Below are 23,806 nucleotides of genomic sequence, written 5' to 3'. Positions count from 1 at the left end.
AATGTGGAAAAAGTGAAGCTGTGACTACTTTCTGGATGGTGTGTGTGTGTGTGTAATAAATATATATATATATATATATATATATATATATATATATATATATATATATATATACTTTTTGGGGGTTTTAAAGCAGAAGTCTGCCCAAAAAAAATAAAATAATTAAAGCCATCAGCTTCACATACTGCAGGTGCTGGCTTTTAACAATAGGACACTTGCCTGTCCTGGAGTCCAGCGATGTCGGCACTGCAGCTGATATTTTCATAAGCTGTCGGTTGCTCCCGCTGCCATTGCGCGTAAGGGTACCCAGCAGTTTAGCCTTTAGAGCTTCATGTCGGGAAGCCTACTGCGCATGCGCGAGGCCTCCCTCCCTCTCTCCTACTAGCCCGGTGAAGGGGAGGAAAGGTGCCAATTGTGGCACCGGAGGGGCATAGCAGACAAATGAGTGGAAGTTCCACTTTTGGGTGAGAAGAGAAGTGTCCGAATTGTCTTGGGCAGCAAGTGTTTAAAGTGACAGCGAGCACTCCGACTAGGATTGGTGCACTGTTCTACATTTACAAACTGGAGCTGAATGGTGCTTTGTAAAAGCTTTAATGTTACTAAAACCACAACAGTAAAATCAGTCTGTATATGCAGTATATGGGCTAATCCTCTTCATTGTGTAAATAGGCTTTTTTTTTTAAGTTTTATTTATTGCTTTTTAACATAGCAAGCTTACACAAGACCCAATGGGCCACACACAAAAAAGCTATTTACATTCTTCAGCATGGACTCTCTCCTCGTCCTTCCGGACCCTCACTCAGTGAAAAGATCAAAACAATAAGGCCACCTTATCTTGATAAGTCAATGCTACTTTAGATATGTCAAACAGTTACATACGTGTTAAATCCCACTGCAAATGTATTTTATTAGGTGCCACTCAATCCGCCCCCTTAGTTTATTCATCCAACTGCCCCACACTTTATCCAATTTCTGTGTTATGCCCTTGCTAATGTTTGTTGCCTTGTATAGAGGTGCAGCCCTATTGACCACACCCTTCCACACTGATACCGATGGAGAATTGGGCTTTTTCCATGATAACACAATCATTTTCCTAGCATAATAGATTAGTAATCGTCAGCAAAGTACGAGTTACTCTTTTTGGAGCTAGGTTGTCTACCAGTCCCAAAAAGCACACCTCTATCGTGGGCTGTATAGGGATGGTGGTTACTTTTGCTATACATTCTGTGACCCCCTTCCAAAATACTTGGATGCTCGAGCAATTCCAGAAGATATGCATGAAATCAGCAGTGAGGGATCTGCACCAACAACAACCGGGTGACTGGATAGGGAACATTGTAGCCAATCTAGCTGGAGTTAGATATATATGATGCAGGAATTGAATGAGTTGGTCCCTAGCAGAGACCAATCTAGTAAAATGAATGTCCCATACATCATCCCAGTCACCCCCGTCCATCTGGGGGAACACCTCACCCCACACCGCCCTACACTTTGCAAGGAGGTCTCCTCCCTCTGTGAACAGTTGTTTATATATGGTAGACAAGGCCTTGTCCAACGTGTAGTCCCTCAGTAAAGACTCTAGATCACAAATTTTCAGGGTAATACCAGTATCTCCACATTGGGCATTGTATACATGTGTGAGCTGAAGATAACAGAACAAGTGGATGTTGGGAAGATTAAACTTACTTTTCAGGGCATCAAACTGTAGAAGTTTCCCACCACCCGCTATGTCTTTCAGCGTCTTAATACCAAACTTGGTCCAGATGATTGGGTCACAGTACTCACAAAAGTGGGTTAATTTGGGATTCTTCCAAAGTGGTGCGTGGGGAGAAATCTCAGAAGCACTACCCTACCCATCTTTGTCACTGCTACCTATGCCCTACTGGTTGCACGCATGGATATCGTGAGCTTATATGGAGCTCTGATACCCCAATGCAGGGTAAATGGGCCATTCTTCTCTGATCCTCCTTCTTTCATTGTCCCCAACCCATCTCCTTATGGAACAGAGCCTTGGAGGCAAGCTGCACATGCCCAGTTTGCTGTGTATTGTTAGATTTTATTTTTTTTTTTCTAGGAGAGTTCATGTGATCACACAGGGCCAATAAGCATTGTCCACACACAGGGTCAGGGGTCTTATAGCCTCATAGGACAATTGGGGAGAATGAAAACTCCTCTTACAAGCTTTCAAGACTGATGAGAAAAGGTATTTAGCAGTTTATATTTACTAAAATAATTAAATTTCCATATTCTGTGTACTGTGGGAAACCAGATATAGTGAATGCAGGTTCCTGGGTTTAGTAACTCTTTAGGCAAGCCATAGACGAGTCAAAAACCTAATGAAAGGTTTTTTTGCATCGTTAGTGTGCCAGCTGTGACGAACATAATTTTCACACCGCAATCAAAAGTGCCTGATCCAACATGCTGGAATATGTTTAGAAATACGAAACAAATGATGGCACAATCATTTTAGTTTTTCGATCAATAGAACGTTCACCCAATGTGAAACGTGCATAAGAAAAAAAATTAAAAAGTCTGTGGCACTGAAGAATAAACTCATACCCTCGCAGTGCCAACACTGATTGCACGAACAGGAGCAATCCAGAGACCTTTGGTGGCTTCTTAGACTTCTCCAGATGAAGCATTCACGTAGGACTACCATGTAAACGTATTGAGAAATCTTTACTTTCTGGAAAATCTTGCAGTGTTTTATTCCTAGGAATCATTACCTAAAAGACTTGCTTAACTTGCTTATCATTTTTAAAGTTGGCCTAGTGTCAGCAAGCATGCATTTGATATAAAACATATGCTGGAGGTGATTGTAGCCGTATTAGGGCACTTGCGACAGAAACAATTTGAGTACTGTCCGTGATGATTTATTTGCCCTAACCTATAATTTTTCAGGGAATGTTCCCCCCCTTCGAGGTCCCAGCTGTACTCTAATATATATATATATATATATATATATATATATATATATATATCTCAAAGTATAATAGGTAAGCTTAAAAGTGGCCAAGAACATTACAATCTGATTGTATAATCCCTTTCAGGTTTACCAAAGTCATGTAATTGGATTTCCCACCTAACCAATCTATTTAAAGTGATTGTAAAGCTTCTGTTTGTTAATTAACCACTTGCTTACTGTGCACTTAAACCCCCCTCCTGCCCAGACCAATTTTCAGCTTTCAGCGCTGATGCACCTTGAATGACAATTGCGCGACCATACAACGCTGTACCCAAATGAAATTTTTATCATTTTTTCCCCACAAATAGAGCTTTCTTTTGGTGGTATTTGATTACAGCTGGGAGTTTTATTTGTTGCTAAACAAACAAAAAGATGCAAAATAAAAATATTAAAAATCATGTTTAATAGTTTGTTATAAAATTTTGCAAACAGGTCATTTTTCTCCTTCATTGAAGTGCGCTGATTAGGCGGCACTGGTGGGCACTGATAGGCGGCACTGGTGGTTACTGATAGTTAAGGTGGCACCGATAGGCACAGATAAGGTGGCACCGATAGGCACATATAAGGCAGTACTGATGGGCACAGATAAGATGGCACGGATGGGTGGCACTAAGGGGCACTGATAGGTACCACTGATAGATGGGACTGATGGGCTCTGATAGGTGGCACTGATAGGTGGCACTGCTGGGCACTGATGGGCGGCACTGGTAGATGACACTGATGGGCACGGATATGTGGCACTAGGGTGCAGCACCGTTGTTGAGGCAGATTGTGGGCACTGATGGGTGGCACTATGGGCACTGATGGGAGGCACTTTTTAATTACTGAGGTGGCACTGGTAGGGGGCAGGTGGGCACTGGTAAGCTGGCCGTGATCGGGACTGATGTCCCGATCACGGCCGCCGGTGATCGGCTCTTTTTTTTTTTTTTTTCTCCTCGCGAGGAGGAAAAATAGCCGATTACCGGCTCCGTTGTATCACATGAGCAGCTGTCATTGGCTGACAGCTGATCACGTGGTAAGGGGTCGGGATCGACCCCTTGCTTCGATCCGTGATCAGGCGAGTCTCATAGACTCGCTGATCACAGAGCGCGCCGCGCGTGCCCCTCGGGGCGCGCAGGCCGCTCGTGCGCGGGACAACGTCAATAGCCGTCATTTGGCTATAGCGCGGATCTCTAGTGGTTAACATGGCATATGCGCCTCTGTGCAATGTTTTTGTGCAGAGCAGCCCTGATCCTCCTCCTCTTGTGTGCCCTGCTATATGCCCACTATAGAAAGCTGGTTTCTATGGGGGCACTCGTGTGGCTTCGCTCCTAAGCCCTGCTGGTTGCATTTATAGACAGACAGCATGGCTCAGCCCTGCGCCCCCCCATCCTCGACATAGGATTAGACTGATAGCAGCGGGAGCCAATGGCACAGGCCCAATCAGCACTATCTAGACAGAGGGTCAGGGGTCATAATGCCTCATAGGAGAGTCAGAGAAGCATGAAAACTCCTACAAGTCTTAACCAGTGCTCAGCCTGACACCGATAGAAGTCACAAAAGGTATTTAGCAGTTTATATTTACTGAAATAATTTCATTTCCATATACTGTGGGAGACCAGATATAGTGAATGCAGGGTTCTGGGTTTAGTAACACTTTAAGGCTTTAGGACCACTTTAAATCCTGCCTAAAAAGGCAGGACCTTGTACTACCTACTTGTGGGCAAAGGTTTTATAATTGGTTTGTAACGTGTGTGACGTCTTATCACTTTCTGGTATTGCTTAACCACTTAAGGACCGAGCCTCTTTCTGAGATTTGTTTACAAGTTAAACGTTTTTAGTTTTTTTTTGCTAGAAAATTACTTGGAACCCCCAAACATTATACTTTTTTTTTTTTTTTTTCTAACACCATAGAGAATAAAATGGCGGTCGTTGCAATACTTTGTCACACTGTATCTGCTCAGTTTTTTTTGGAAAAAATACACTTTAAAAAAAATAAATAAGACAACAGTAAAGTTAGCCCAATATATATATATTTTTTTTATATTGTGAAACATAATGTTATGCCGAGTAAAGTGATATGTCATGCTTCAAAATTGCTCCTGCTCGTGGAATGACGACAAACTTTTACACATAGAAATCTCCATAGGCGATGTTTAAAAAATTCTACAGGTTGCATGTTTTAAGTTAGAGGAGGTCTAGAGCTATCACTTTTGCTCTCGCTCCAATGATTGTGGCCATACCTCACATGTGTGGTGTGGTGACTGAACACCGTTTTCATATGAAACATTTTATTTTTCTTATTTGAACCTTCTTTTTTTTTATTTTTTATTTTTTTTTATTATTTTTTTTTTTTTACAATTTTACACCATTTTAAAAAAAAATTGTCACTTTTATTCCTATTACAAGGGATCTAAACATTACATAGAAAAAAAGCATGAAAGGACCTCTTAAATATGAGATCTGGGGTAAAAAAAAATGGGGAAAAAAAGCCCTTTAAGAGCTATGGGCAGAAGTGATGTTTTGACATCGCTTCCGCTCTGCAGTGATATGGAGATGGGTGGGGGCCATCTTCCCCTCACTCATCTACATACTGCCAATGGCTCCTGTAAGTGGGGTGGGGGGGGGCATCTTTAGAAAGGGCTGGTGGTTCATGTAGCTTTTACTTCCTGGAATCCTTCTGCCCTTAGTTGAAGCAGGCATGTCGGAGAGTGCGCTTGTTGAGAAAACCTCTCCTCTCCTGGGATGTATGACATCATTTGCCTAGGCCTGAAAATCGGGTAGTAACTGAAATGTAAAAAGAAAAAGTTTTAAACAAGTAAATGATATACTTTACTTTCCATTTACCCTAGGTTCACATCTATGCATTTTTTTTAGTGCGTTTTACAGTTTGCCAGTTTTCCTATGGTACACATTCACATCTGCGTTTTTTTGAAAAGGGTCGGGGACTTTTTTCTGTGGATTTTGTGTAATAGACTTCAATGGAATTGCAACAGATGTGTTTAGGGTTTTGCATTTTTTCTTTTGCATTTTATTTTTTTATGATAGAATATATTATATATACTGTATGCATAATCTGGTTGCGAAGGAGGGGGCCGGGAACCCTGGCTGCGGCCTCTTTAACCGATGAGTTAACCCAGGGCCCGGGAACCCCACTGACAGCTGCATGTATAATAAAATTGCTGGAAAAAAGAGAAAATGGTGTGGAATTACCCCCCCCCCCTGGTCCATACCAGGCCCTTTGGGTCTAGTATGGATTCTGATTAGGAGGGAACCGCCTCACGCCAACTTATTATTATTTTTTTTTTTTAAATGGCGTGGGGTCCCCCCCAAATCCATACCAGAGCCTTATCCGAGCATGCTGCCTGGCAGGTCAGCAAAGGGAGGGGGCAAAGACGGCTCGGGGAGAAGATGGCTTGGAGCTATTTTTGTTTAATAAAGGACTTGCCAAAAAACTGCTATTTTTTTTTTTTTTTTTAAACGTGTCACTGCTCTTTGGGATGAATGGGTACGGGTACAATATACCCTATACCCATTCACATGGGGGGTGGGATCTGGGGGCCTCCTTGTTAAAGAGGGCCTCCAGAGTCCGATAAGCCCCCCTGCCCGTAGACATTGACAACCATGGGCCAGAGTTTTTGGCAAGAGGCCCTTGTCTTTTTTTTTTTTTTTTACATTCAGCTGTCAGCGGGTAACCCCGTTGACAGCTGATGATTCATCAGTTGCTAAGGATGCGGCAGCCGCCTTCTCGGGCCCTGCTTGGCAACCAGCTATATACAGTGTGTTTTAAAGAGAAAAAAAACCCCGCAAAATTCATGAAAACTTTCAAAATGCACTGCAAAATGTGCCTGAAAACACCAAGCGCAGCTGCAGAGATGTGAACCTAGACTAATGTTGGCAGCATGAGGATTAAAAATAATCATTGTTGATTCGGAGAGTGAAGTTCCACTTTAAGGAAGTTGCTCATAAAAGTCCTAAATTGTTCTGAAAAGCAGCAATCAGTTTGGAGAAGGGAAGGATCTTTTTATGGTGTATGATTGTGCAGTGAAAAGAAAAGGCGCAGGAAGGAAGAAATCCCAGCCACTATGAATGTTTGGCAACAAAAAGATTTGCCTGTGTATGGCCAACCTAACAACACTGAACTCCTTCTGATATAGATTCACAAAGCAAGTCCATTTATTCCCTTGTGTTGTAAGAAAAATCATATCTGCTCAGAATATCTCGAAGTACAAAGTAATGCAAAGATTTCTTGAATGGGTGTTCTTGTTTCTCTTGAGACGCATCCATTCTGCTCTTGAGCCTGTTGCTAAAAGATAAGGGTGCCAGTGTTGGCAGCATTCAGGTTTCATGTAATCACTCACCCCAATTGGGCCCTTTGCCCATTCTGTCTTATTCCTTTCACTTTGGGTGTGTAAATTAGGCTGGTCACTTCATGGAACTACATCTCCCAGCTGTGTCCATGTTTATATCGGCTTTTGAGCATCCTGCCAAGGGATATCGATTGCCCTTTTCTTTTAACAGCATGTCTGCGTCTATGCCTTTTTCCCATCTAAATGTCTTCTGCTGAGATGTTTTCCATTTATGATGCTTCTTTAACCCCATATAGCTTGTTGGGAAACAGAGCCAGAGGTCATCAGGACAGAACAGGATGGCATTGTCTCTCACCATCCAGGCATAAGGCAGAGTCATAGACGGTGTACATGGCAGCCAATATTATAATAGGGGCCCCTTTTTTAAGGGCCTTACTGGAAGTCACGTGCTCATGGCAAAGTTTTAAGTGGGTCCAAAATCGATGGCAGCAGATTTATAAAGGACCTCTACTGTATTTACACCCCCTAAAGTATGTTATCTCTGACAGGCAGCCTTTATGGTACCCCTGTTTACATCCTCCTAAAACTGCTGGTCTGTAATGTAACTCTGTTTACATCCTTTATATTACAATAGGTCAGGGGTGGATGAGCAGCATTCTTTACCACCCCCTATTTTTTTGCTTGATACAGATGTATTTCTACTTAAACAAAAAAAATCATGTTAACACCTTGGAAATTATTTCTGGACAGAAATTTGGATCAGTAGCAAGAGCAACAAAGCCGATAAGTGCAACATCTATACTTTGTAACATATTGAGATTGATTCTTTTATTAGTACAATTGCATCTCCAGGGACATGAATCACAAGTTTAACACTTTTATCAGCAACAGGTTATCAAGTATTTACTCAGCTACTTTCACCTGTGCTTTTTGCCATAGCCATAAAAAAAACTGTTAGGGGTTCTAGCCCCTCTGCTCTTCCAGAACTAAACAAATCTGTCTGTCAGTGACGCGGCGCTTTAACACAGCGCTTTAACACAGCGCTTTGACACAGCGCTTTGACACAGCGCTTTGACACAGCGCTTTGACACAGCGCTTTGACACAGAGCTTTGACACAGAGCTTTGACACAGAGCTTTGACACAGAGCTTTGACACAGAGCTTTGACACAGAGCTTTGACACAGAGCTTTGACACAGAGCTTTGACACAGAGCTTTGACACAGAGCTTTGACACAGAGCTTTGACACAGAGCTTTGACACAGAGCTTTGACACAGAGCTTTGACACAGAGCTTTGACACAGCGCTTTGACACAGCGCTTTGACACAGCGCTTTGACACAGCGCTTTGACACAGCGCTTTGACACAGCGCTTTGACACAGCGCTTTGACACAGCGCTTTAAAGAGGAAGTAAACTCGCCCCTCAGAATCCACATTCATCTTTGAATCAATACTTTCAAATATTACAAAGTACACTGCCATGTCAATTCTTCTATTAATGTTTGTTTTTATATAATTTTTCCTTACTTTCTATATTGATTTTCTGGTAGCAGGCTGCGCCATTTCAACTCCTGGAATCCTGTTCCAGAGCGGAGTATGTTTCTGTCCTTCCTGCCGTAATCCCGCGCATGTGCGGGTCTTCCCATCTTGCAGGCCATAGACCCGCTGTTTACACAGCCCGCAAGTGCCGGCGCTCTCACAGGATTAAAATAGATGCCGTCGCGTGCTGATGACGCCGGCACGGCAAATTTGTGAAGGGCTCGATGGCCTCTTAGTGTGCCGTGAATCAGCTCATGCGCGAAAGAGGGCACTGCAGGGGACAGGTCGATTTCTCAGGAACGGTGCAGCTGTGGGGAAAATAAAACCAAGTTACATGTAAGTTATTACAGTATGCTTTGAATGTAGAAAAGTTCTATAGGAGGGTTTACAACCACTTTAACACATATGTTACCCCCAACATTTCATATTTCTAATGTGGGTCTGTGTTATGTCGTTGTAATAAAAAGTATTCTGTTTTCTTTGCAATACTACTTTTGTGTGAAATACCTGGTGATCCTGAGAGTCCTCCTGCTTTCCCTTTTCAAGCTGACCACACTAGACAATGAAACACATTCATCTAGAATTGGGAACAAATGCCTGTATTAGACTGGTATCTGCCCCCCACCCCCGAAAGGTGCCAAATGTGACACCAGAGGGGAGAGGAACCGCATAAGCGGAAGTTCCAGTTTTGGGTGGACACTTTAAGGGTACAGGTGGGTCTGCTCATATACTTGGCTTTCTTATGAGTTGCTGCATTACTGAACCTGCTCTGTGTTTCAAAAAAAGGGATTGTCCCTTTTGTGCGCAGTTGGAACTAAACTTGTTCAGGCAGAAAGATTCCATACTGAAATTGAATCCCCTTTCCCGAAAGGCCCCATAGACACAACAAGGGCTTCTATGACTGTAGGTCTGCCCTTGCCCACTTTTTTAATTGAATTGGTCATTTGTCTCTCTCTCTGGCTTCACTTAGCCAATGCATTTACACCATCACTGCTACTTTGTCTGAAATGAAGGTTGTGTAAGCTGGAATTCCCCTTTTATTTATATGTTAGAGCTGTTATTAGTAATGATTTACTTCTGGAGACACCAGTCTCTGTGATGTCACATATTCCTGATCCACTGAGCAGCACAAAGGAACTGCGCCTGTAAATATTATTTTGGCATTGGGTAAAAGAAAAAAAACTGCATGCGAGTGTGTACAGGCGTCATTATATAAACTGTTTATCTCCACATATCCCAAAGGACAGGCCTGAATAAATTCACAAGCAGTTTACCTGCGGTCAGCCGTGCTCACATTAGCTGTTCATTGTTTCATTCTCCATTCCTCAGCTGATTGGCCAGTGAGCTTTATTTGATGTATATGAAAATAAAATACTTTTTCAAAAATTATTTGTTGGAAAACATCATCCACCGTCACTTAACCAGTAAGATAGTGTATGGAAGTGATGTGTGGTACCCCCAAAAGCTAATTGGTAACGTAAGACCTCATGCACACTGGACGTTTTTACAGCTGCTGTTTTTGGCTTCAGACTTTTTTTTTTTTTTTTCTGCTGGGGCATTTTCTGGCTAGAAAAAAAAAACCCAGCACTAGTTGGTTTTGACAGGAGATTTTACGCTGTAAAAACACTCTAACTCTGATAAAAGCAGAAAAACGTGGCTATTCTACGTTTGTTAGCATTTTTGAGTTCTAAGATTCTGTGGGAGTATAGTTTTGCTAAAAAAAACACGGCAAAACTCTCATTCTCCAGCTACAGCTTTCTACAGCTAATGCTACTGATGTTTTTATAACATCCAGGGGGTTATTTATGAAAGGCAAATCCACTTTGCACTGAATGTAGATCTGAAATAAGTGGAAGCTCTGCTGATTTTATTATCCAATCATGTGCAAGCTAAAATGCTGTTTTTTATTTTCCTTGCATGTCCCCCTCGGATCTGCAGCGACTTTACTTCCAAGTGCATTTGCAGTGCAAAGTGGATCTTCCCTTCGTAAATACCCCCCCCCCCCCCCCCCCAGTGTGCATAAGGCCTTAAAGTTCCAGTAATTTATTAAGTCAGCAGCTACCAAAAATTGTAGCTGCTGACTTTTAATAAACGGCCACTCGCCTGTCCCACAGTCCAGTAGTGTACTCACCGCAGTATTTATGAAATACTTGACTTGGAACAAAGCTCCCTAGCGTCACGTTGTCACCGCTGAGAGGGCTGACGTCTTCCCCCGGTATTTCTTCCGGCTGTGTACGTGCGAGCAGCACTGCACTCTAACTGGTCCTGATGTCTTCTAGGACCTGTCATATGTCCCAGAAGACTTCGGGAGGGAGAGCTTCTACTAGGCAGCCAGAAAGGAAGTGGGAGCAGGTACCTGTCAAATTCGAGTACCTGCTTCCTCTTCCCCAAAAGTTCAGTTTCACAAACAGGAGCTGGGGAGGGGGCCTTAAAGCAAAGTAACACTTTTGGGTGGAACTCCGCTTAAAGAATACACGAAAAAACAACCTAAAAGTTGTTTTGTGTAGTTGGCAGAAATAGTGTTATGATCATTCTTGCATCTTCTCCCTTTTATTCTTTACAAAATTAAATTTAACTTGGTGATGTCTTTTTGTTTTAAATTCACAGTTCTATAGCACTACGGAACCATATAATGGTGTCGCCACCCAGTAACTTCTTTGTAATGTTGTAAATCAATTGCATTTTTGAGATGCAAGAGTAACTTATTTTGTGTTGATTTTGTGTAAATGGGCTACTATTAATCGTTGTCATTGGGGTCCTGAAAGAAATAAATGTACTGCAGGTTATCCAATCCACAGATGCCCACCCATACCTGAAAGGCCAGCTTTATTTGGAGTTATCCTGTGACGTAAAGCAATTCTAAAATAAAAAAAACAAACATGTCTTTGCTTGCCTGATCTGTGCAATGGAATTGCACAGAGCGCTTGCCAACCTCTTCTTGGGTCCCTTGCCAGTGCTCCTGGCCCCTCCTCTGTCCAGTCCCTCTGTGGCAAGTGTGCTCTCTCCCGAGGCCCACTGATGCATCCATTGACACGGAATGCATTAAAGTAGAACTATAGGCAAACTTTTTTTCTTTTAAATTTGGATAGGGCAAGGGAGGGTTATAACCCCTGTCAATTTTTTTTCTCTCCACTTGTGTCCCATTGCTGAAATTCCCCTTCACTTCCTGTCCCAAAGCCAAAGAGGAAGTGAGAGGAAATCGATGCAAATTAGGGAATTCCTTGGGGACCCCCAAGTCCCCATTGTTAGATTTCCCCTCTAGTACTTTTCTGGGGACAACCCAAAATTTGTGATTTTTTTTTTTTTTTATTTTCACTTTCAATGATAATGGTAAACATGAGGGTGAATCTCCCTAACGGGGGCACCGACAGAAATAAAGACTGACAGGCACTCTAATCCCACTCCCCTCTATCCAAAACAAAACAAAAAGTTTTGCCTTTTTTAGTTTTACTAAGAAGTTTTTAGGATTTTAGAACCACTTTAATCCCGTGCAACAACAGTTTCAGTGCAGACTTCACCAGCCCCACAAGCTGCTTTTTTTTCTTTTCCTTTTTTTTTTTTTTTTGCCATCAGGAGAAAAAGGAAACCCTTGTTTGTACCAAGCGATAGAATCCTGTTGTAAAAATGGCTCACTACAGTCACAACTCAGTTCACATGGGCCTACATCCTTGCGAGAGCCGCGTTTGCCTGCACAGGTGTTCCATGCTGGCAGTCCCGTTCATGTCAATAGGGACACAGCAGCTGCACGGGCAGAGGCACTGCTACCAATTTCAACATCCTTGTGAGAATGGGTGCATGTGCAATTGTTAAATTGAGAGCAGTGGCTGTGTCCGTGCAGCCACTGCAACCCAATTTACATGAATAGGACTGCCAGCATGTAACGCCTGTGCATCCCTGTTCAGGCAAATGTGGCCCTTGCATAGGTATGCGATTAAGTACGCACATGTGAATGAGGCCTTTGGCTTGTGGCCCTCAATGGAGAAGCAGGGGAGTGAAAGAAACAAGAGTATATGCTGCTGGGTATGGTGGAATTACCACAAACCTGTTTTACCCTGAGCAGAACTGGACATTTACAGGCAGCTAAATACAGCTGAGGCTCATTAAAAGGACATTTGTGCATAGCCTTTAGTGCAGGTTCACACTGAGGCAACACGACTTGCAGCGCGACTGCCTCAGGCGACCTGGACACGACCGCTGCGGCGACATGCAAAACGACTTCTCTATAGAAGTCAATGCAAGTCGCCCCCAAAGTCGTACTGGAACCTTTTTCTAAGTGGGAGCAACTTGTGTCGCTCCGATTAGAATGGTTTCATTGTATAGAAGGGGACACGACTTGTCAGGCGGCTAAGTCGCCTGACAAGTCATCCCAGTGGAAACTGACCCTTACAGTTCATTTACTTTAGAAAGTGTGCACAGCTTGGATACCTGGGTAGAAATGCCTACCCCCTGCCAGCCTGCTTTAGCGAAGGATCACTGTTCTTTGTGGAAGCAGTGGTCACTCTGCAGAGGTCTGACACTCCCGAAGGTGAGTCGGAGCTAAAGCTCTTCAATCAGGAAGCATTTTGATGCACCTAGAATATATTTTAACAGATTTAAACTGAAAGTTCGATTGGGATTCAAAGGATTGTAAACGCAAGGCTGACTTGGTGTGTTTCCACTTTTGCAGTCGAATTTTAGAAAACTCCACTATATGATTGTGTTCCCGTTTATACAACATACCTAGGAGAAAAAAAAAATTCTTGCTTTTTTAGAGATGTGTTTGGAGCAGATTTTTGGGCAGACTGCAAGCTACTCTGAACAATTTAAAAGCGAGTCAGTCGAGACAAAAACTAGGGATACAGTTTCCCATCAATAAAGTGACATTAAACCCTAAAATGTAGGGGTGCAATGGATCAAAAAACTCACAGCTCGGATCAGAGTCACAGATCGGATCATTTTTCGGATCAGCAACTAATAATTAAATTTTCAAAAACCTGTGAAAATTCCACTACTATATAGTCCCCACTGTAATATCCACATCTCCCCCACTGTAATATCCACATCTCCCCCACTGTAATATTGGCTGAGCATGGAGGGGACTGTATAGGCGTACAGGGGATGGAGGGGACTGTATAGGCGTACAGGGGATGGAGGGGACTGTATAGGCGTACAGGGGATGGAGGGGACTGTATAGGCGTACAGGGGATGGAGGGGACTGTATAGGCGTACAGAGATGGGGATGACCTATGGGGCGGGGGGAGAGATCAATGATGGGAAGGATGATTTTTTTATGTACAATAAAGGAGACTCTGGGGACATATCGGATCACTTTGGATGTGGGAGAGTTGTTAGTCTCCCTCTACTATGTACTGTACACAGGGATGCTCTCTACACATAGCACTGTGTACATTACAGAGAACAGACACGGGGCACATGTTACTATGCTGCTTACCATGTCTCCTCTTCTCATATAACACAGTGCTATCTGTAGAGAACTTATCTGTGTTCATTGCTGGACATGAGAAGTGTTCAGTGCTTCTCCCCCCTCCCCCTGAAGGAGACACTGAAAGAGACTTTGAATAAGTGAGGGTAAGGAGCATTCGGAAGACACGGGAAGGAACATCAAAGCCCAGGAGAGAGTTGTTGGAGTCTTGCAGAGGAGAGCTTGCATAACAGCCAGGGAAAGGTGAGGAGACTTCACTTGTCACACTGTCTCTCTGCTTCAGGGTTTTAGCTGGGGACACGCTGCCATGGAAACGGAAGCACGTGAAGAACGTGCTCGTTCTAGATAGCAGCCTGGGTGTGTACCTCTTCACCAAACACACCTTACAGAGGGAGGGAGTGAAGAAGGGGCTGGATTGTGGAGCTGTGTCCACCCCCTGGAAACTTTTGAATGGAGAACAGTTAGAGGCTGATTCTGGGGTCTTCAAAAGACTATTCTACAAAAACGAAAGGACTGGGGAAAGAAAGAAATGCAATGCAGGTATGAGGGTAGCACATACTACCTGTTTTTACATTCCCAAACTTCTCCTTTAACATTGCATAGTGGAGTAAATCTTTGGAGGGTTTTTATTTTAATTTTTTTAAATCTTTAAGGCAAATATGTAAGTAGCACTTTTAAAATATTTTTAAAAGTTATGCTTTGTGAATAGGAACAGAAATAGAACATAGGCGTTATCCCAATTTGGCTGAAAAAGCGTAAATACACTTTACATGGAAAAAATAAGCCCTTCTCTCATTTTTGTACCACGAATCCGGGTAACGGCGACAGTACGAGACATTAGTAGGCATTATCTGGCTTGATTCATAGGTATGGTTATGCAAACAGGCAATGGTTATTTACTCTTATTTGCAACACTTTATATGATGCCATAGAAAATGCTGAAACGTTTTTTAATGATCAAGGATTATAATCCTAACCCTGAAAGGAATCAATCTTGCCTAATTTTGCCTAAACTGATTTCTGGTGTGAAATCTGAAATGGCATTATTCCAGGTACCTACCATACCTGTTTTTGGCAGGACGGACCTAAAAGAGTGAATATTGGGTAGTATCTGGTGTGCCAATGTGTAAACGACGTGTCTGAGCCCAGCCTCTCCCATACCGCTCATAATGTTCTGTTTGGTTTGTCTGTTCTGCTGTAGCAGAGAAACCTGCTTGTGATGTTTTCTCTCCAGCCTGTTTACTCTGGACATGACAGGCCACTGGCTGGGCCTATTTATAATACTGTCCTTTCAGGACTCACAGCAAGGGTCTTCTGTGCCAGAATAAATATTTATTGGTTCTGTGGCTTGCCTTTTTGCTACACGATAAATATTTGTGGGCCATCTGAAGCATTTACTGGGATTCGCATGATCTTTATTGTTTGCACGCTGAAAACTGTTGCCGAAAACACAAATAGTTAAACTTGTCTTATGTGAACATGATTTGAAATTGTACAGCAAGAAGTGTAATGGTATTATGGTTCTGGGAATGTGACATTATCATTTATTTATAATGTCATAAAATATGCAAACGTTTAACCAATTGAAAGTGTCTGTTAAAAAGGTTGTCCAGTTTTAGGTAAAAATGGAAAATCTGTTCAGTTGGCCGGCGCCCATTGAACTGCAATCTCACATTTTGCACAATCGTTGATTAAGAGGTTTGTATCCACTTTGACAGATGTCTAACTCAATTTCATTGTGGGCCACATCAGCATTCTGGTTGCCCTTTAAGATCTGGTTCTATCTGTAAATCTAAATGTCCAGAGCATCCCACCCCTCTTTACATCAGATGTCAACAGTCCCCAACCCTCTCTTACAACTCGGTGTACCCCTTTACCTTGTGCTGTCACTGGGAAGAAGCTGGGGGCGGAAGCAGAAAGTGCAGGGACTGAAGGACCAGAGGAGGGCTAGAGACTGCTGAATGCTGTGACTAGGGGAGGCAGAGATGAGGGGGTGCTATGGCTGCACAGAGAGGCACAGGATCTGTAGGAGGAGTTCTGTCCTCTCCGCTGCTGAGAAAAGGTGGGGGCAAAGACCAGGGGGGGTTCCAGAGCTCAAGGAAAGGAGTGAGGGCCACAAGAAATGGCCTGGTGGGCTGGTTTTGGCTTGTGGGCTTTGTGTTTTGACACATATACGCGCTATGAGATTAAAGCTGTCGATACACTTAGAGATTTCTAACAGATTCCTCCATCTACATGCAGACAGAAAAACAGGAGGGGGGGGGGGGGATAGAGCAGTGGGGCAGATGTGAAAGGAGGTGTATTGGTGGAGCTGGGGGTTTCCAGTGTTGGGGCAAGAGATCAGGGGGAACAGAGGTGAGACAGATGTGGTCACCGAGTGATGTCACACAGTGACCTCACCCCTTATGACGTCAAGTCCCAGGGCATGCTGGGACTGTGATGTCATAAGGGGCGGGGTCACCGTGTGCCATCACCCGGTGACCATGCCCCATATCTATATAAGTCACCGCGCACGTCGCACAAGCCATTACAGAGGAAGAGAGCGTCATGTCAACATCGAAAGAAGAGTGAAGGAGGACGGAGGAGACCGGGCTCCTCCGCTAGTAATAGAGCTGCAAAGAAGATAGCGGAGGAGCCCAGAAGAGCGGGAGAAGTCGGAAGAAGACCCCCGGAGCTGATTAATCAATTACTTTAAAAACTGTGTTGTGTTTATTTTTTGACACTTTTTTCCCTCAAGTGAATGGGTAGGGGTACGATGTACCCCTTACTCTTTCACATAGGGTGGGGGGCTGGGATCTGGGGGCCCCCTTATTAAAGGAGGCGCCCAGATTCTGATAAGCCCCCCCCGCTCGCAGACCCCGACAACCAACGGCCAGGGTTGTCGGAAAGAGGCCCTTGTCCTCATCAACCTGGGGACAAGGTGCTTTGGGGTGGGGGGGGCCCGCAGAGCACCCCCTTCCCCAAAGCACCCACCTCTCATGTTGGGGGCCTGTGGCCTGGTACGGCTCAGGGGGGTGCTCACTCGTCCCCACTCCCTTTGCTGACCGGCCATGCTGCATGCTCAGATAAGGGTCTGATATGGATTGTGGGGGGACCCCCACGCCATATTTTTTTTCGGTGTTGGGTTCTCCTTAAATCCATACCAGACTGAAGGGCCTGGTATCGTCCTGGGGGGGGGGCCTCGAGCTAAAAAAAAATTTTTTTACATTTCCGCGGGGTTCCCCTTCAAGCTTCTCAGCACACAAGTCGCACCGCAAGTCGGATCATCTTGATCCAACTTCTGTTCAAATCAATGGGTTCCCATAGTGAACCATTGGTTTTTAAATAGAGACAGAGAAACGTGGCTGAAAGCTAGCGTGGCTTAACATTTAATTCAATGAAAAACACGGAAAAAAACACACTTTTAACGCTGCTTTTTTAATGGCGTCTGTACTAGCTTTACAGCCCGTTTTTTAAAACGTCCGTGTGCATGAGGACTAAGTGGGACTAGTGTGCTGCACAGTGATTGGCTCATGGTCACAGTGTGGCCCTTTTGACTTGAATGGCTAGGTTTGACATGAGGTGCTGCTTGTCAACTCAAGCAAGCTGTGTTACATTTGCAGAGGCGCAAAGCATTGTGCCCTGTGAACAGCTCCTTCCGGCTGGCTTTGGGCGGGCAGTATACAAAACAAAGTATAAAATGAAATGTAGAAATAAAGCTTTTTTTTGGCAGCATGCAGTGTTTTGTAGCTCTTTTTTTTTTTTTTTTGGTTGGCAATTCTGAAAACCTGGCAGCAGAAACCCGGCATTTTAAAAATTTAAAAGAACCGTTTGTGTCCTCATTGCGAGTTTTCCCCTCAACTCCTTGTGACAACATTTTAGCTTTCTCTTTATTTTCTGTTCTGGTGAAAGGTCCTAAGTACAGAGAACAGCCTGATTAGCTCACTTATTTTTAGAGGTCGACTGATATGGGTTTTTCTCTGGCCGGTGCCGATATTTAGAAAAATCGTGACGGACGATTTATTTTTATTTTTTCCTTTCCCCTTCATCTCATAAAATCTAACAGTTAATAAGTGGTACAGTAAATGTCTTGCATTAAACAAGGCTCCAATAAGTGCACTTGTATTTATAATTTTAGATAACAAAAAACTATGTATCTTGAATATTAAATGCACAAAAACAGGTAATCAAAACTTTTGGACAAAAAAAAATTGGCTACTGTTGTTTTTAGTTTTTTTTTTTTTATTCATTAAAGTGTATTTTTCCCCAAAAAATTGCATTTGAAAGACTGCTGTGACATAAATATTGTAACAACTGCCATTTTATTCTCTAGGGTCTCCGCTAAAAAAAATATATATAATGTTTGGGGGTTCTAAGTGATTTTCTAGCAGAAAATACTGGATTTTTACATATCAGACAAGATTGTCTTTAAATGGTTAACCTGAGATCTTCTATACACCTGAGTTCATTCCTTTGATAAGTAGAAACCTTGCATCTCTTTGCTTCTTTTATCAGCGATGTTCTCAGACTTGGCAGGCTGCCCAGATAGACTCAAGTTGCTCCGACGAGGAGACTTCAGGCGTCTTGCATTGACTTCTATTACAGAAGTCATTCGCAAGTCGCGTTGTGCGAGGTCACCCCGGAAGTCGGATCACCCCTGTGTGAACCCGGCTAATGCATAAATGAATCGGCCTATATATCGGTCGATCTCTATTTAATTTAAGGCTGGCCATACACAATACAATTTTCTTGTACAAATTTCCTTTAGAGTTACCAAAACCATATAATATGAGGTCGAACCTAAAAACTTTCAATTTGTATGCAGTCAGGCAGGCTCTTGTACTACAGTGAAGGTAAATCTAAAGGAAATTGAATAAGAAAATTGTATAATGTATGGCCAGCTTTAACCTTTACACCCCATCTACACTTGTTGCATGAAAGTCGTACCTCAACTGTTTTACATGCAACAGTGGGTCCACTTTGCAGAGGGACAACAAGACACATCTAAGTTGCACCCATCCAAAGTTGCATCAAAGTTTGGAGTCCTACAAGTGTGAACGGAGCCTTAGTTGTCTTTTCAGAAATCCTAATGGTTTCTGAAATAATGGAAAAAAGAAAATAAAGAGACTGTCAGTGAGTGTCCGAGCTCCGACTTCATACCATATCTTGATTTAGGGAACTCTGACAAGCTGACTTGGCATAAAGCACTGTACATAGCAACGTGTGCAAAATGACATCATCTTTCTTTCCGAAATTTTCTTTCCACAGTTCTTGGCTGCTGTAGAAAGAATTGGACATCTTGTTAATGTTTTAGTTTCTATGAACGTGTTGTCACTCTGTGTGTAATTATTTCCTTTTGACACACAGAGTTATGGCTTGTGCAGGAATTGGACAAGGTTGGGTTCAGTTTAGCATGTCACCGTAACGCTCATGCACCATGTATGTCAATACGACACAAATTCAGGCTGGAAAAATTCCAGGAGCTGTTTTTACTGCCAGAGATTTTTTCTTTCTTTTTTTTTTTCTTCACGCGTTAAAATTCACATTTAGAGTTTAAAGTGATACTAAGTGCGCTTTCACACTGAACCGCGGGGGGGGGCTTCAGCGGTAAAGCGGTGCTATTTTTAGCACCGCTTCAGTAGCTCTATTCTGCCGCTAGTAGGGCGGATTCAACCCCCCGATAGCGGACAAAAAAGGGTTAAATCTGCCTGCAAAAGGGCCTCAGAGTGGCATTTTGTCGGCGGTATCGCAGAACTGCCCCATTGATTTCAATGGGGAGCAGTGGTGGAGGAGCGGTGAGTTCACCGCTCCAAAGAAGCTGCTGGCAGGACTTTTTGTGACGCCCTGCCAGCGCACCGATTTGGAGTGCATGGAGCAGCTTTTTACAGGCGCTATTTTTAGTGATGTATCGCCTGAAAAACGCTGGCAGTGTGAAAGGGGTCTTAATGCACGTTTCATTTAATTTACATTGTCCCTTTAAATTTCTGTATGTGGATGATGCCACTGTAATTATTTTAGTAGAAAAAAGTACCTTTTCCCTAATTGATATATAGCCATCATGACCCAGATCTTTCCCAGCCTTTCTGCAGGAAAACCTAAGCAGGAGGAGCTTCTAGTCCATTGCTGCTGGTCACGTGACCAAAATTAAAAGAACAGCCTTTGGAAAACAGAATAAAAATAATTAACAATAAACTGTTTTAAATTGTTCATACAAATGTATGTTTGAAATGAAGTCATTATTTTTTGGCAATAACATTGTTTGGGTAGATTTCTACCAGTCACCTCCAGCCTTTGCCTTCGAATAACAGGGAGGTGAAGCCTCCATTAATCAAGATGTAATATCTGGCCTCCATTGTGTTTAGCTGATTAGTGGGCAGGGAGGGGAGTAGGCTGTCATTTACCACTGTGTATACACCCACATGTGTGACTGTATAGTCACATGTGCTGCTCAGATGTGCTCAACATAGAAAAACTTCTCTGCAAAATCCCCAACTGCAGCGGGGACAAGGACAGAAGGGGGAGATGAAGAGCATCAGGATCAATTAGGGTTTTTGCAGAATACAGAAAACAAATCAGCGACTGTGTGAAGTATGAACAGCATGTAATACAACATTTAATGATAGTTTTTAGTGATGTGGGTTAAGACTACTTAAACCCCTCCTATAAACATATTTTCTTATAGCGGAGACCCTGTTGAATAAAATTGTGGCAGTTGCATTTTTTTTATGTTTGATAACTGTGCTACTGTTTAGCAAATCTATTTTTTCAGTAAAAAAACAAACAAAACAAAAGCAAATGCATGCGGTATAGTAAAATGGTTTGTGCCATAGTATCCCTGTAGTCAATATATCGGCAGTATCCTTTATTGACTTATAGTCCAAGTTTTTTGAATAAGTAGTTGGGTGTGCCTGATGAAGAGGGAACTTGTGTTCACTTTTCAGGTACAGTATACATTACCCTAACACAGGGCTTGACAAATTTGATTGGAATCTAGGAGCCAGCTAAAAAAGTTAGCAGCCAGGTCCGTAATGGCGATCTGGACCTGTCCCTGGCCTGACATGGAGATGAGTGAGGGTGAGATAGCCCCCCCCCCCCCCCCGCCACCTGTCTCCAAGTCATTGCCCATAGCTCTTAGAGGGACATTTTATTTTTTTTAATTTTTTTTCAATTGCCAATTTTTTTTTTAAATTGCATTTTAGTGTAAATATGAGATCTGAGGTCTCTCTGGCCCCAGATCTCATATTTAAGAGGTCCTGTCATGCTTTTTTCTACTACAAGGGATTTTTACATTCCTTGTAATAGGAATAAAAGTGACACAATTTTTTTTTTTTTTTTTTTAAAGAACAATGAAAAAAAATTAAGAAAATAATTTTTTTTAAACGCGCCCTGTCCCGCCCGCATATGAAAGCGTTGTTCAAACCACACGTGAGGTATCGCGGTGATCGGTAGAGCGAGAGCAACGTGCAACCTGTAGAATTTTTTAAATGTCGCCTGTGGAGATTTTAAAGGGTAAAAGTTTGTCGCCATTCCATGAGCGGGCGCAATTTTGAAGGATGACATGTTGGGTATCAATTTACTCCGTGTAACATTATCTTTCACATACGGTGTGACAGACTGTATTGCAGCGACCACCATTTTATTCTCTAGGGTGTTAGAATAAAAAATATATATAATGTTTAGGGGTTCTAAATAAAGGTAAGGAGATAGGCAGGGGAAGCTCCATTAGCACTGCTGGTTGTCATACCAACGGCCACCACAAGAGGGCGCCAGATTCCAAAGGAATCATAGGACCGCAGAAGGCCTCAAAGCCGCGGCCTCAATTACCGGCCGCCGGCGGAACGGCCCAACTGATACCCCCAACTGTGCGGCGCCAGGTCGCAAATGCAACCTGGCGCCCGGGTTTTGTCGAGCCCTGCCCTAACATATTTAAGTGGACCTAAACCTTCCGATTAACTTTGCATTGTTCACAACCTCTCTTCTGTGCTTTTAACCTGGAACTAAAATGTTTCAGATATTCCACACAAAAAATGACCCAGGCCCGCTCTGGCTGTAACTGGGTGTTACCAAATGTCAACCAGTTGTCCTGCCCGATCAAGTCCCTGGTTTCTGGTAATCTTTCTATCTTAGAGTGGATGTAAACCCTCACATATACTCAGTGAAGTGAACAGCCTCAGATGATACACAGAGATGAAACAAATCTCCCTACACAAGTTTTACATGTATATCTTCAGATTTATATACTGTTTAGAAAGTGCAGGTCCTGTTAGAATTTTCTTTTCCTGTTCCAGCAGTGGGAGGAGAGTCTTGCAATACACTGTGAGACAGCTGATTGGAGGAAAGGCACACTCCCCTCTCATAGGCAGAGCCTTGCAGAGCTGTGCGGTGAATTTACCAGCTTTCTGCTAATCTATTTATAGTACCCAGCCTGACACAAAATTCAGCCTGGTTTTATCACAGTTGACAGATTACTTGTCAGAAGTCATCATGCTGATAACAGAAGAATGGAGCAGGAGAAAGCCACAGAACTTAGGGCTTTGGGCAGAGATCAGAAAACACTGCAGATATGTGCTTGGCTCAAATTTCACGAATTGGGTTTACATCCGCTTTAATCCTGTTGAGGAAGCTACATGATTTTCTGTGCTCAACACCTGATGAGGGTTTACTGAAGGGGAGAGCACAGGGATTACCACTTCTCTAGGTCTGTGTGCTGCTATGTCTTCCTTGTCTAATCACAAGTGGCAGTTGGGTCCTTGACCAAGTGTATAGCTCATCTGCAGAGTTCCAAAACCTTTCAGGCAGAGGTGTCTGAATCACAAGACTGGCTCGACAGAATCTTTTACAGTTTTCAAGCTGCAGCTTTAATTTTCTGGGAAAATTCAATGCAATATGGCAACATGGACATCTTCTGTACACAGTTCGTGTGCAGAACAACCCCAGAAATGTAATTTCCTGCTTGTGTGATTGGCTCATTGATTTCCCCCGACATCTGCCCTAAGATACAAGTCAGAATTTAGGCATCCTCTGCAACAGAGATGTAATTTTTGATGAGATACTCCCAAAGGGTTAATTACCTCTAAAGGGGGGCAGACCCTGCAGCTTTCCTCATTGGAACATTGCAAGTGCACCAGCTGATAATGAAAAAGTTCTTCTTATTCATAATCGGTATCCAAAAACATAATGGAACAAGCAGATTTTTCTTCAGAGCAGAAACTGGTAGGAATCTTCAAAGTTTGGTAAAATCCTTGAAATGTACATTGACCACCCAGAAGGGATTGTTGTTTTTTTTTTTTTTTTTTTTTTAAATAAAAGTAGAGTTACTCTTTAAAGCACTTTATATATGCATTCTAGCATGTATAGGTCTGTTTGCTTCATTCCAACTTAATAGAAGGTGCCAAAATCTTTCATTCTTTAAATATTCTGGACTATTTTGCTCTCTACAATGCAAATACCATGTCACTGGAATAATTTGCTTTGATTTAAAAATGGGGATACTCACCTGTGTAGATTTTGATATCTATATGCTAGTTACAAGCATGACTTCCAAAGGCAGGGACTTGACACCCCTGCAATAGATCATAGGAAAACTCACGCAGACGAGTCTTCTGCTTTCCGGGT

At 42.9% G+C, this 23,806-nt stretch overlaps 1 protein-coding gene across 3 annotated transcripts in view; it reads left to right on the top strand.

Moving 5' to 3' along the window:
* The window catches only part of RAF1 (Raf-1 proto-oncogene, serine/threonine kinase), a 168,963-nt gene that overhangs the window by 55,428 nt on the left and 89,729 nt on the right, over positions 1–23,806 (top strand). Inside the window, exon 1 of one of the 3 annotated variants that reach the window (XM_077452140.1) lies at positions 14,437–14,455. The exons of the other annotated variants lie outside the window; for them this stretch is intronic. The gene's annotated coding sequence lies outside the window, so the exon portion shown is untranslated. Of the gene's footprint in view, positions 1–14,436; positions 14,456–23,806 lie in introns of those variants that run through there. 3 annotated transcript variants of the gene reach the window in all.

The sequence above is a fragment of the Lithobates pipiens genome, unplaced genomic scaffold (genome assembly GCF_037356315.1).
Source record: "Lithobates pipiens isolate NorthernLeopardFrog02 unplaced genomic scaffold, aLitPip1_a1.2 Scaffold_23, whole genome shotgun sequence".
Classification (NCBI taxonomy): domain Eukaryota; kingdom Metazoa; phylum Chordata; class Amphibia; order Anura; family Ranidae; genus Lithobates; species Lithobates pipiens.
The sequence above is the reverse complement of the archived record's forward strand: the minus strand, read 5'-3'. Positions and strand labels throughout refer to the sequence as shown.